Below are 13,736 nucleotides of genomic sequence, written 5' to 3'. Positions count from 1 at the left end.
AACCCTAACCCTAACCCTAACCCTAACCTTCACCCTAACCCTCACCTTCACCCTCACCCTCACCCTAATGCTCACCGTCATCCTAAACATCACTCTAAACCTAACCCTCACGCTAACCCTAACCCCTACCCTAACCGTAACCCTAAACCAAACTCTCACCCTAACAATAACTGTAATCCTAACCCTCAACCTAACAATAACCCTCACCCTACCATTAACCCTCACCCTAACACGTACCCTCAACCTAACCCCAACCTTAACCCTAACACTAACCCTCACCCTAACCCTAACCCTAACCCTAATCCTAAACCTAACCCTAACCTTTACCCTAACTCTAACTCTTACACAAACCCTAAGCCTAACCCTAAACCTCACCCTAACCCTAAACCTAATGCTCATCCTCACCCTAACATTTGCCCTAACCCTAACCCTCAGCGTAACCGAACCCTTAACCTATACCTAAACCTCATCCTCAACCTAACCCTAACCCTAACCCTCACTGTAATTCTAACCCTCACACTAAACCTCAGCCTCACCCTAACCCTCACCCTAACCCTAACCCTCAGCCTAAACCTCATACCCCACCCTAATCCTCATGCTAACCATAACCCTAAATCTTACCTAATCGAAACAATCAACCTCACTCTCATCCTCTCACTAACCCTCATTCTCACCATAGCCCTCACCCTAACCCTCACCCTCAACCTCAGCGTAACCCTTACACTAACCCTAATCCTAACCCTAACCCTTATCCTCACCCTAAACCTAACACTAACCGTCACACTCACACTCACCCTAACCCTCATGCTCAATCTCACCCTCACCCTAACCCTCACCATCACCCTAAAAATCACCCTAACCCTAATGCTAACCCTAACCCTCAACCTCACCCTAAACCTCACCCTAATCCTTATCCTCAAAGTAACCCTAACCCTAAACCTTGGCCTCACCCTCACTCTAACCCTAACCATAAACATAACCCTCACTCTAACCCTAACCCTGACTCTAAGCCTGAACCTAACCTTAACCCTCACCCTAATCGTAAACCTAACCCTAACCCTCACCCTCACCCTAAACCTGACCCTAAACATAACCATTACCCTAACCCTGTCCCTTACCCTAACCCTAACCCTACCCCTCAACCTAAACCTCACACTCACCCAAACCCTAACCCTGACCCTCACCCTAAACCTAACCCTAACTTTAACCTTAACGCTAACACTAAACCTAACCCTCACCCTAACTCTAACACTTACCCTAAACCTAACCCTAACCCTAACCCTAACCCTAACCCTCACACTAAGCCTAACTCTCACCCTAACCCTCACCCTAACCTTTATTCTCATACTAAACCTAACTCTAACCCTAACCCTAACCTTCAGACAAACCCTAACCCTCTTCCTAACCTTAACCCTACTCCTCGCCCTAACCCTCACCCTAACCCTAACCCTCACCCTAAATCTTATCCTAATCCTCACCCTCACCCTAAGCATCACCGTCACCTTAACCCTCACCCAAAACCGAACTTTAACCCACACCCTAACCCTCACCCTCACCCTCACCCTCACCCTCACCCTAACCCTAAACCTAACCCTCATCCTAACACTAACCCTCACCTTCACCCTCACCCTAACCCTAACCTAAAACCTCACCCTAAACCTAACCCTAAACCTTACCTAACCGAAAACCTCACCCTCACCCAAACCCTAACCCTCAACCTAGCCCCCCCAACACTAACCCTCACCCTAACCCTAACCCTCACCCTCACACTCACCCTCACCCTAAACCTAAACCTAACCCTAACCCTAATGCTAAATCTAACCCTACCTCTCAGACTAACCCTCACCCTAACTGTAACCCTATCACTAACACTCACACTAACCCTAAACCTAATACTGAACCTAACCCTTACCCTCACCATAACCCTAACACTCACCCTAATCCAAACCCTTTCCGTAGTCCTCACCCTAACACTTACCCTCACCCTCAACCTCACCCTAACCCTCACCCTAAGCTATACCCTCACCCAAACTCTAATCCTAACCCTAACCCTCACCCTCACCCTCACCCTAATGCTAACCATAAGCCTCAGACTCACCCTAACCCTCACACTAACACTTACACTCACCCTAACCCTAACCCTCACCCTCACCTAAACCTCACCATAAAACTTTCCCAAACCCTAACCCTCACCCTAACCCTAACCCTAAACCCAACCTTGACACTAACCCTCACCCTCATGTTAAACTTCACCCTAACACTTACCAACAACTTTACACTCACGCTAACCCTAACCCTAAACTTGAAATTGACCCTAACCCTCACCCTAAACCTAAACCTCACCTTCACCCTAACTCTCACCCTAACATTTACCCTCACCCTAACACTTACCCTAACTCTAAACCTAACCCTCACACTAACCCTAACCCTAACCCTCAGCCCAACCCTTATCTTACCCCTAAACCTCACCCTAACCCTAACCCTAAGCCTCAGCCTAAGCCTCATCCTAACCCTAACCCTAATACTTACTCTCACCCTAAACCTAAGCCTCACCATCATCCTAATATTCACCTTAACCCTAACACTCACCCTAAACCTAACCCTCAACCTAAACATAACCCTCTCCCTGACCCTCACCCTAACGCTAACCCTAACGCTAACCCGCACCCTAAACCTTACTTTAACCCTAACACTCACCTTAAACCTAATGCTCACCCTAACACTAACGCTCAAACTAACCCTAACAATAGCCCTCACCCTCAACCTCACCCTCAACCTAAACCTCACCCTAACCCTAATCCTCACACTAAACCTAATATTCACTCTATCCCTAACCCTACCCCTCAGCCTAACCCTCACCCTAAACCTAACCCTAAGCCTAATCCTCACCCTAACCCTAACACTAACCATAACCATAAGCCTAACCCTAACCCTTACCCTAACCTTAACCTTTACCCTAACCCTAACCCTAACCCTAACCCTCACCCTAAACCTTATGCTAAACCTAAAACTCACCCTCACCCTAATCCTCACCCTAACCCTTATTCTCACACTAACTCGAACCCTATCCCTCAGCATCAACCTCACCCTAACCCTAAACCTGAAACTAAACCTCACCATAAACCTAACCCTTACCCTAAACCTAAACCTAACCCTCACACTATCCCTCACCCTAACCCTAGCCCTAACCCTAATCCTCACCCTCACCCTCATCTTAACCCTAACCCTAAACCTAACCCTCACCCTAACCCTAACCCTTACCCTATCCCTAAACCTACCCCTCAACCTAACCCTCAGGCTCACCCTAATCCTAACCCTAACCATTACCCTAAACCTAAACCAAACCCTAACGCTCACCCTAACCCTAAACCTAACCCTCAACCTAACCCTAACCCTTACCCTAAACCTAACCCTGATCCTATCCCTAAACCAAATCCTAACCCTCACCCTCACCCTAACACTCACCGTCACCCTAAGCCTCACCCTAAACCGAAACTTAACCCACACCCTAACCCTCACCCTCACCCGAACCCGAACCCTCACACTCACCCTAAGCCTAAAGCTAACCCTCATTCTAACACTAAGCCTGACCCTCACCCTCACCCTAAACCTAACCCACAACCTCACCCTAATCCTCACCCTAACCCTAACCCTAAACCTTACCTAACCGAAAACCTCACCCTCACCCAAACCCTAACCCCCAACCTAGCCCTCCCCCTAACACTAACCCTCACCCTAACCCAAACCCTCACCTTCAAACTCACCCTCACCCTAACCCTAAACCTAACCCTAACCCTCACACTAAGCCTAACCCTCACCCTAACCCTAACCCTACCTCTCAGACTAACCCTCACCTTAACCCTAACTATGACCCTCACCCTAACCCTAACCCTATCACTAACCCTCACACTAACCCTAAACCTAATACTGAACTTAACCCTCACCCACACTCTCACAATAACCCTAACACTCACCCTAATCTGAACCCTAAAATTAGTCCTCAAACTAAAACTTCCCCTCCCACTAACCCTAACACTAAACCTCAACCTCACCCTAACCCTCACACTAAGCTTTACTCTCACCCTAACTCTAATCCTAACCCTAACCCTCACCTTCACCCTAATGCTAACCCTAACGCCCAGACTCACACTAACCCGCAACCTAACACTTACCCTCACCCTAACCCTAACCCTCACCCTCACCCTAAACCTCACCCTAACACTTACCCAAACCCTAACCATCATCTTAAACCTAACCTTGACGCTAACCCTCATCCTCACCCTAAACCTCACCCTAACACTTACTCACACCCTTAACCTCACCCTAACCCTAACCCTAAACCTAAATTTTACCCTAACCCTAAACCTCACCCTCACTCTAACTCTCACCCTAACCTTTACCCTCACCCTAACTCTTACCCTAAACCTAAGCCTATCCCTCACACTAACCCTAACCCTAACCCTCAGTCTAACCCTTATCCTAACCCTAAACCTAGCCCTAAACCTCACCCTAATCCTAACCCTAACCCTCAGCCTAACCCTCATCCTAACCATAGCCCTAATCCTTACCCTCACCCTAACCCTAACCGTAAACCTAAACCTCACCCTAAACCTAACACTCACCCTCACCCTCTCCTTCACCTCCAGCCTAACCCTAATCCTAACCTAATCATAACCCTCACCCTCACCCTCACCCTAACTCTAACCCTAAACCTAACCATAACACCCACCCTCACCCTTACCTTAACCCTAACAATATACCTAATCCTCAACCTAACCCTAACCCTCACCCTAATCCTAAACCTAACCCTCACTCTCAAACTCACACTATCTCTAACCCAAACCCTAACACTAACCCTCACCCTCACTCTCAACCGTACCCTCACCCTAACCCTAATCTTCACCCACACCCTAACCCTCACCTTCAACCGAACCCTCACCCTCAACCAAACCCTCATCCTCACCCTAACCATCACCCTCACTCTAAACATCACCCAAAACCTAACCCTCACCCTAACCCTAACCCAAACCCTATTCCAAACCCTCACACTCGCCCGAACCCTCACCCTAACCCTTACCCTCACCCTAACCCTTACCCTCACCCTACCCCTAACCATAACCCTCAAAATAACCGTAACCCTCACTCTAGCCCTAAACGTACCCCTGACCCTGACCTTCACCCACACCCTGATCCTCACCCTCAGCTGAACCCTAACCCTAATCCTATTCCTATTCCTAACCCTCAGCCTCACATTAAACCTAACCCTAACCCTAACCCTCACCCTCACTCTAACCTTCACCTTCACCTTCACCCTAAACATCACCCTAACTCTAACCCTCACCCTAACCCTAACCCGAACCCTCACCCTGAACCTAACCTAAGCTTAATCCTCACCCTCACCCTAATCCTCACCATAACTCTAACCTTTAACTAACCGAAACCCTCACCGTCACCCTCAGCCTAACCCTCACCCTCACCCAAGCCCTCACCCTAACCCTAACCTTAACCCTAACACTCACATTCAAATTCCCATTCCCCCTCAGCCTTACCCTAACAATAACCCTAATCCTAACACTAACCCTCAACCCCACCCTCACCCTTACCCTAACCCTAACAATAACCCTCACCCTCATCCTAACCCAAACCCTAACCCTAACAATAACTCTAACCCTAATCCTAACCCTAAAACTCACCCTAACCCTAATCCTAACCCTAAACCTCAACCTCACTGTCACCCTCACACTAACCCTCAACCTCACCCTAAACATCACCTAACCTAACCCTAATGTTCAATCTAACTCTCACCCTAAAACTAACCCTAACCCTAAACATTATCCTCACACTAACCCTAACCCTAACCTTCACACTATCCCTAACCCTCAAACTAACCGTATCCTGACACCTCACCCTAACTCTCACCCTAAACCTAACCCTAACCCTAACACTCACCCTAACCCTCAACATCACCCTAACGCTCACCCTAACCCTAACCCTCACCCTAAACCTAACCCTCAACCTAAACCTAACAATCACCCTAATCCTCACCCTAACCCTATCCCTAACCCTAACCCTCACCCTAAACTTTACTTTAACCCTAACTCTCACCTTAAACCTAACACTCACCCTAACACTAACCCTCAAACTAACACTAACCCTAGCCCTCACCCTCACCCTCACCCTCAACCTAACCCTAACACTCATCCTAAGCCTAACCCTAAACCTAAACCTCACACTAAAACTAAACCACACCCTAACCCTCAACCTCACCCTAACCCTAATGCTAACCCTAACCCTCACCCTCAACCTAACCCTCAATCTAACCCTTACCCTCACCCTAACCCTTACCCATACCCTAAACCTAACCCACAACCTCGCCCTAACCCTCACCCTAACACTTACCTACACCCTCACCCTAACCCTAACACTCATCCTAATCCTAACCCTAACCATAGTCCTCACCCTAACACTTACCCTCACCCTCACCCTAATCATAACCCTCAACCTCACCCTAACCCTCACCCTAAGCCTTGCCCTCACCCTAACTCTAATCCTAACCCTAACTCTCACCCTCACCCTCACCCTAATGCTAACCCTAACACTAAGACTCACCCTAACCCTAACCCTAACACTTACCCTCACCCTAACCCTAACCCTCACCCTAAACCTCACTCTAACACTTACCCAAAACTTAACCCTCACCCTAACCCGAACCCTAAACCTAACCTTGATGCTAACCCGCACCGTCACCATAAACCTTACCCTAACACTTACCCACACCCTTATCCTGACCCTCACGCTAACCCTAACCCTCACACTTCCCCTGACTCTCACCCTTACATTTACCCTCACCCTAACTCTTACCCTAACCCTAAACCTACCCTAACCCTACCCCTAACGCTTACCCTCACCCTAAGCCTAATCCTCACCCACACCCTAACCCTCACAGTCAACCGAGCCCTCACCCTCACCCAAACCCTCATCCTCACCCTAACCCTCACCCTCACTCAAGAGGTCACCCAAACACTAACCCTCACCCCAACCCTAACACATACCCTAGTCCAAACCCTCACACTCACCCTAACCCTCACCCTAAACCTTACCCTCACCCTAACCCTTACCCTGACCCTAACCCTAACCATAACACTCACAATAACCGTAACCCTCACTCTAACCCTAACCCTAAACCTGACCCTAACGTTCACCCTCACCCTGATCCTCACACTAAGCTTAACCCTAACCCTAACCCTAGCCCTCACGCTCACCCTAACCCTCACCCTCAGCCTAAACATCACCCTCACCCTAACCCTAACCCAACCCTAACCCTCACCTTCACCCTAACTTTCACCCTAACCCTTACGCTTACTGTAACCCTAAACCTAACCCTAATCATAACCCTCACACTAACCGTAACCTTCAAAATAACCATAACCCTAACACTAACCCTAAGCTTCACCATCACACTTACCCTCACCCAAACCCTAACCCTATTCCTAATCCTAACCCTCACAATCACCCTCAACCTAAACCTAACGCTAACACTAACCCTCACCCTCAACCTCACGGAACACTCACCCTCACCCTAAATATCACCCTAACACTAACCCTCACCCTAAACCTAACCTCAGCTTAACCCTCACCCTCAACCTAATCCTCACCCTATCCCTAACCGTAACTTAAACAAAACCCTCACCCACAAACTAACACTCACCCTCACCCTAGCCCTAACACTAACCCTAACCATAACACTTACCCACACACTAAATCTCACACTAATCCTCACTCTAACCCTAATCCTAACCCTAATCCTAACCCTAATGCTCACCCTACCCCTCTCCCTAACCCTAACTATAACCCTAACGCTCACCCTCATCCTAAACCTCATGCTCACCCGAGCACTCACCCTCACCCTAAACCATACTCTCACACTAAACATCACCTAAACCCTAACCCTCAACCTAATCCTAACCCTAACCCCCACTCTAACATAAACCCTCACCATAACCCTCACCCTAACCCTTACCCACAACATAATGCTATCCCTCAAACTCAATCTTACCATCACCCTAACCCTTACCCTCACCCTAACCCTCACAATAACCCTCACCCTAAACCTAACCCTCAGCCTCGCCCTAAACCTCACACTAACCTTCATCCTCACCTTCACCCTAACGATCACCTTCACCCGAGCCATCACCCTCACCCTAACCCTAACTATAACCCTCAACCTCACCCTCAACCTCAGCCTAAACCTAATCCTAACCCTAACCCTAAACCTCACCCTCACCCTCACCCCAACCCTAACCCTCACCCCAACACTAAACCTCACCCTAACACTAACCCTCAACTCACCCTCACCCTAATCCTAACCCTAACTCTAAACCTAACCCTCAACCTCACCATAACCCTCACCCTAACCCTTACTCTCACCCTCACACTAACCCTAACCCTAACCCTCAGCCTAATGCTCATCCTAATCCTAACACTAACCCTCACCCTAAACCTAATCTTAACCCTAACCCTCACCCTAACCCTAAACCTCACCCTCAACCTCACCCTCACCCTCACCCAAAACCTAGTGCTAACCCTAATCCTAACCCTCACACTCACCCTACCTCTAACCCTAAACCAAACCCTCACACTCCCCCTCACACTCACCCTAATCCTCACCCTGAGCCCAAGCCTCACAGTAATCTTTACTCTCAACCTAACCCTAACCCTCACCCTAACCTTTACCCTGACCCTAACCCTAACCCTAAACCTAAACCTAACCCTCACAGTAACCCTAAACATAACCCTCAACCTAACCCTTATCCTAAACCTAAACCTAACCCTAACCCTCACCCTAACCCTAACCCTAAACCTCACACTAACTCAAACCCTAAACCTCAGCCTAATGCTCATCCTAACCCTAACCCTAATCCTAACCCTCACCCTAACCGTACCCCTAACCCTAACACTCACCCTAAACCTAAACCTTACCCTCACGCTCAGGCTAACTCTAATACTAACCCTAATACTAACCCTCACCCTCACCCTAACTCTAACACAAAACCTAACCCTAACCCTCACCCTCACCCTCTCCCTCACCCTAAACCTAACCCTAACCCTCACCCTAACCATAACCCAAACCCTATACCTCACCCTCACAATCAGCCTAAACTTAACCCTAACTTTCACACTAAAACTCACCCTAACACTTATCCTCACCATAAACCTAACTCTAACATTAATGCTCACCCTAAACCTAACCCTCACCCACATCTTAACCCTGACCCTCACCCGAACCCTCACCGACACCCAAACTCTCTTCCTAACCCTAACCATAATCCTAATCCTAAACCTAAGCTTCAACCTCAAATTCACCCTAACCCTACACCTAAACCTAAACCTCACCCACACCCTCACCCTAAACTTCACCCTCACCCTAACCCTCACCCTCACCCTAACCCTACCCTTCACCCTAACCCTCATACTAAGCCTAACCCTAATCCTAACCGTCAATCTAACCCTGACCCTAGCCCTAAACCTCACCCTAACACTAATCCTAAACCTAACCCTAACACTCAACCTAACACTAATACTCACCCACTCCCTAACTCTCACCATCACTCGAACCCTTACCCTCACTCGAACCCTCATCCTCACCCTAACCCTCACCCTCACACTAAACATCACCCAAACCCTAACTCTCACCCTAACCCTTGCCATAACTCTCACCATAACCTTAACCCTAACCCTAATCCTCACCCTCACTCTAATCCTCACCATAACACTAAACCTTGGCTAAAAGAAACCCTCACCCTAACCCTCACACTAACCTTCATTGTCACCCTAGCCCTCACCCTAATCCTAACCCTAACCCTAAAACTTACCCTCAGCCTAAAGCTCACTCTAACCCTTCCCCTCACCCTCACCCTAACCCTAAACCTAACCATAACCCAAACCCACAACCTCACCCTAACCCCTCACCCTCACCTTATCCTAAACCTTATCCTAACCCTAAACCTAAAAGCAACCTTCACCCTAACCAAACCCTAACCCTAACCCTAACCCTAACCCTCAGTCTAATGCTCATCCTAACCCTAACGCTAACCCTAACCCTTACCTTAAAACTAACCCTAACCCTAACCCTCACCCTAACCGAAAACCTCACCCTCAAACTCACCCTAACCCTCAGCCTAAACCTAGTGCTAACCCTAATCCTAACACTCACCATCAACCTAACTCTAACCCTAAAGAAATCACTCCAACTCCCCCTCACCCTCACTCTAACCCTCACTCTAACAGTAACGCTCAACCTTAACCTCACCCTCAACTTCACCCTAACCCTAGTCTATACTCTAATCCTAACCCTCAGCCTACCCCTGACGCTAACCCCAGCCCTAACCCTAACCCTCACCCTAACCCTCACCATCACCATAGTCCACACCCTAACCCAAAACCTAACCCTCACACTAAACCTAAACCTAACACTCAGCCTAAACCTTATCCTAACCCTAAACCTAAAACTAACCTTCACCCTAACCAAACCCTAACCCTAACCCTAACCGAACCCTAACCCTCTCACTAACCCTAACCCTAATCCTCAGCCTAACCCTCATGCTAACCCTAACCCTAACACTAACCTTAACCCTGACCCTCAATTTAACCCTCCCCATAACCCTAACTCTAACCATAAACCTCACCCTCAACCTAACCCTAATCCTAACACTAACCCTAAACTTCATCCTAACTCTGACCCTAACCCTCCCCCTCAACCTAAACATCATTCTAAACTTAACCCATACCCTAACCCTAACCCTAACCCTCACACTAACACTAACCTCAGCTTAATCCTAACCCTGATGTAAACGAAATCCTCACCCTCACCCTCACCCTAATCCTCACCCTAACCCTAACCCTAACGTAAAAGAAAGCATCGTCCTCAATCTCACACTAACCCTCACCCTCATCCGAGGCCTCAACCTCACCCTAACCCTAACCCTAACCATCAACCTCACCCTTACCCTCACCCTCAGCCTAAACCTAACCCTACCCTAACCCTAACCCTCATCCTCCCCTGCACCCTAACCCTAACAATAACCCTATCCTTCGCCCTAACACTAAACCTCAACCTCACCCTAACCCTAATTCTAACCCTAACTCTAATCCTCACCCTCACCCTCACCCTAACCCTCACCCTAACCCTTACCCTCACCTTCACCTAACCCTAACCCTAACCCTCACACTAACCCGAACCATCACCCTAACGTAACACTAATCCTAACCCTTACCCTCACAATCACCCTAACTCTAACCCTTACCCTCACCCTAACCCTAACCCTAACAGTAAACCTAACCCTAAAACTAGTCCTCACACTAACCCTAACCCTCATCCACAACTTAACCCAAACTTTCACCTGAACCCGAACCCTAACCCTAACGCTAAAACTAACCCTAACACTCCCACTAAACCTAACACTCACCCTAACTGTAACCCTACCCATCAGCCTAAACCTCACCCGAAGCCTAACCCTAAATCTAAACCTCACCCTATCCCTAAACCTAACCCTAACCCTCACACTCAACCTAGCCCTCACCCTAACCCTACCCCAAACCCTAAACCTCACACTAAACATAACCCTCACCCTATCCCTAACCCTAAAACTCAGCCTATGACTCACCCTAACCCTAAACCTAAACCTCACCCTATCCCTAACCCTAACCCTAACCCTCACACTCACCCTAGCACTCAACCTAACCTCACCCTAACCCTATTACTAACCCTAAACCTCACCCTCATCCTAACCCTCACCCTAACCCTTCTCCTCACACTAATCCTAACTCGACCCTAACCTTTACCCTAAAACTCACACTAAACCTAACCCTTACTCTAAACCTAACCCTACCCCACAGCCTAACCCTCATCCTAACCCTAACCCTAACCCTATCCCTCAACCTAACCCTAACCCTAACCCTAACCCTCACCCTAACCCTCACCCTCACCCTCACCCTCACACTCACCCTCAGCCTTACCATAACCCTAACCCTAATCCTAAACCTAACCCTCACCCACACCCTCACCCTAACTCTAAACAGAACCCTAACCATAACCCTCCCCCTCCTTCGAACCCTCCCCCGAAACCTCACTCTCACCGTAACGCTCACCCTCACTCTAACCCTCACCCTAACCCTAACCCTCCCCCTCACCCGAACCTTCACCCTCACCCTCACCATAAACATCACCCTAACAATAACCCTCACCCTAATCCTAACCCTAACGCTCACCCTAACCGAAACCCTCACCATAACCCTCAACCTCATCCTAAAGGTCACCCTAATCTTACCCTAAACTTTACTTAAAATAAACCCTCAGCCTCACCCTAACCTTAACCCTAAACCTAACCTGCACACTAACCCTAACCCTAACCCTCAGCATAACGCTAATCCTAACCCTAACCATACCCATAATCTTCACCCTAACCCTAACCATAACCCTAACCCTCACCCTAATCCTAACCCTGACCCTCATCCTCACCCTCACACTCACACTAAGCTTAACCCTAACCCTAATCCAAAACCTAAACATCACCCTCACCCTAAACCTAACACTAACCATTACTCTGATCCTCACCCTCACATTTACGCTAACCCTCACCATCACCCAAAACCTCACCCAATCCCGAACCCTCACCTCAACCTAACCCTCACTCTCACCCTAACCCTAATCCTAACCTTAATCCTCTCCCTAACCCTAACAATAACCCTATCCCTCACCCTAACCGTTATCCTCACACTTACCCTAAACCTCACACTAACCCCAAAACTCACCCTAATCCTGACCATACCCCTCACCCTAATCCTAATCCTAACCCTAACCTACACCCTAAATCTAACCCTAACCCTCACCCTCACCCTAACCCTCATCCACACCCTAATCCTCACCCTCACCCGAAACATCACTGTCACCCTAACCCTCAACCTCACCCTAAACATCACCCTAAACCTAACCCTCACCCTAACCCTAAACATAACCCTCACCCTCAACCCAACCCTAATCCTAAACCTAACACGAACCCTCACCCTAACCCTGACCCTCACACTCACGCTAACCCTAACCCTCACCCTAACCCTAACCATAACCCTACCCCTCACACTATCCCTCACCCTAACACTTACCCTCACCCTAACACAAACCCTAACCCTCACCCTCAACCTAGCCCTCACCCTAACACTAATCCTAACCCTAACCCTAACCCTAAAACTAACTCTCACCCTAACCCTCACCTTGAACCTCACCCTAACCCTAAACCTAACCCTAACCCTAACCCTCACCCTCACCCTCACCCTAACCCTAACCGTAACGCTAATTCAAACCCTAACACTCACCCAGACCCTAAACCTCACCCTAATCCTTAGCCTCACCCTTACCCTAAACGGAACCCACACCTTAACCTTAACCCTCACCCTACCCCTAACCCTAACCCTCAATCTCACACTCACCCTAACCCTAACCTTAACCCTCACCCTCACCCTAACCCTAAACCTAATGCTAACCCTAACCCTCATCCTCACCCTAACATTAACCCTACCCCTTATCCTAACACAAAAGCTAACCCTAATGCTAAACCTAACCCTCACCCTCACCCTAATCCTCACCCTAACCCTTACCCTCACCCTCTCCCTAACCTTACCTTAAACATACACATGAGCCTAACCCTCACCTTAACCCTTACCATCACTATAAACCTAACACT

Source organism: Dipodomys merriami, unplaced genomic scaffold (assembly GCF_024711535.1).
Source record: "Dipodomys merriami isolate MVZ:Mamm:240054 unplaced genomic scaffold, mDipMer1.0.p SCAF_95, whole genome shotgun sequence".
NCBI classification, from domain to species: Eukaryota; Metazoa; Chordata; class Mammalia; order Rodentia; family Heteromyidae; genus Dipodomys; species Dipodomys merriami.
The sequence above is the reverse complement of the archived record's forward strand: the minus strand, read 5'-3'. Positions refer to the sequence as shown.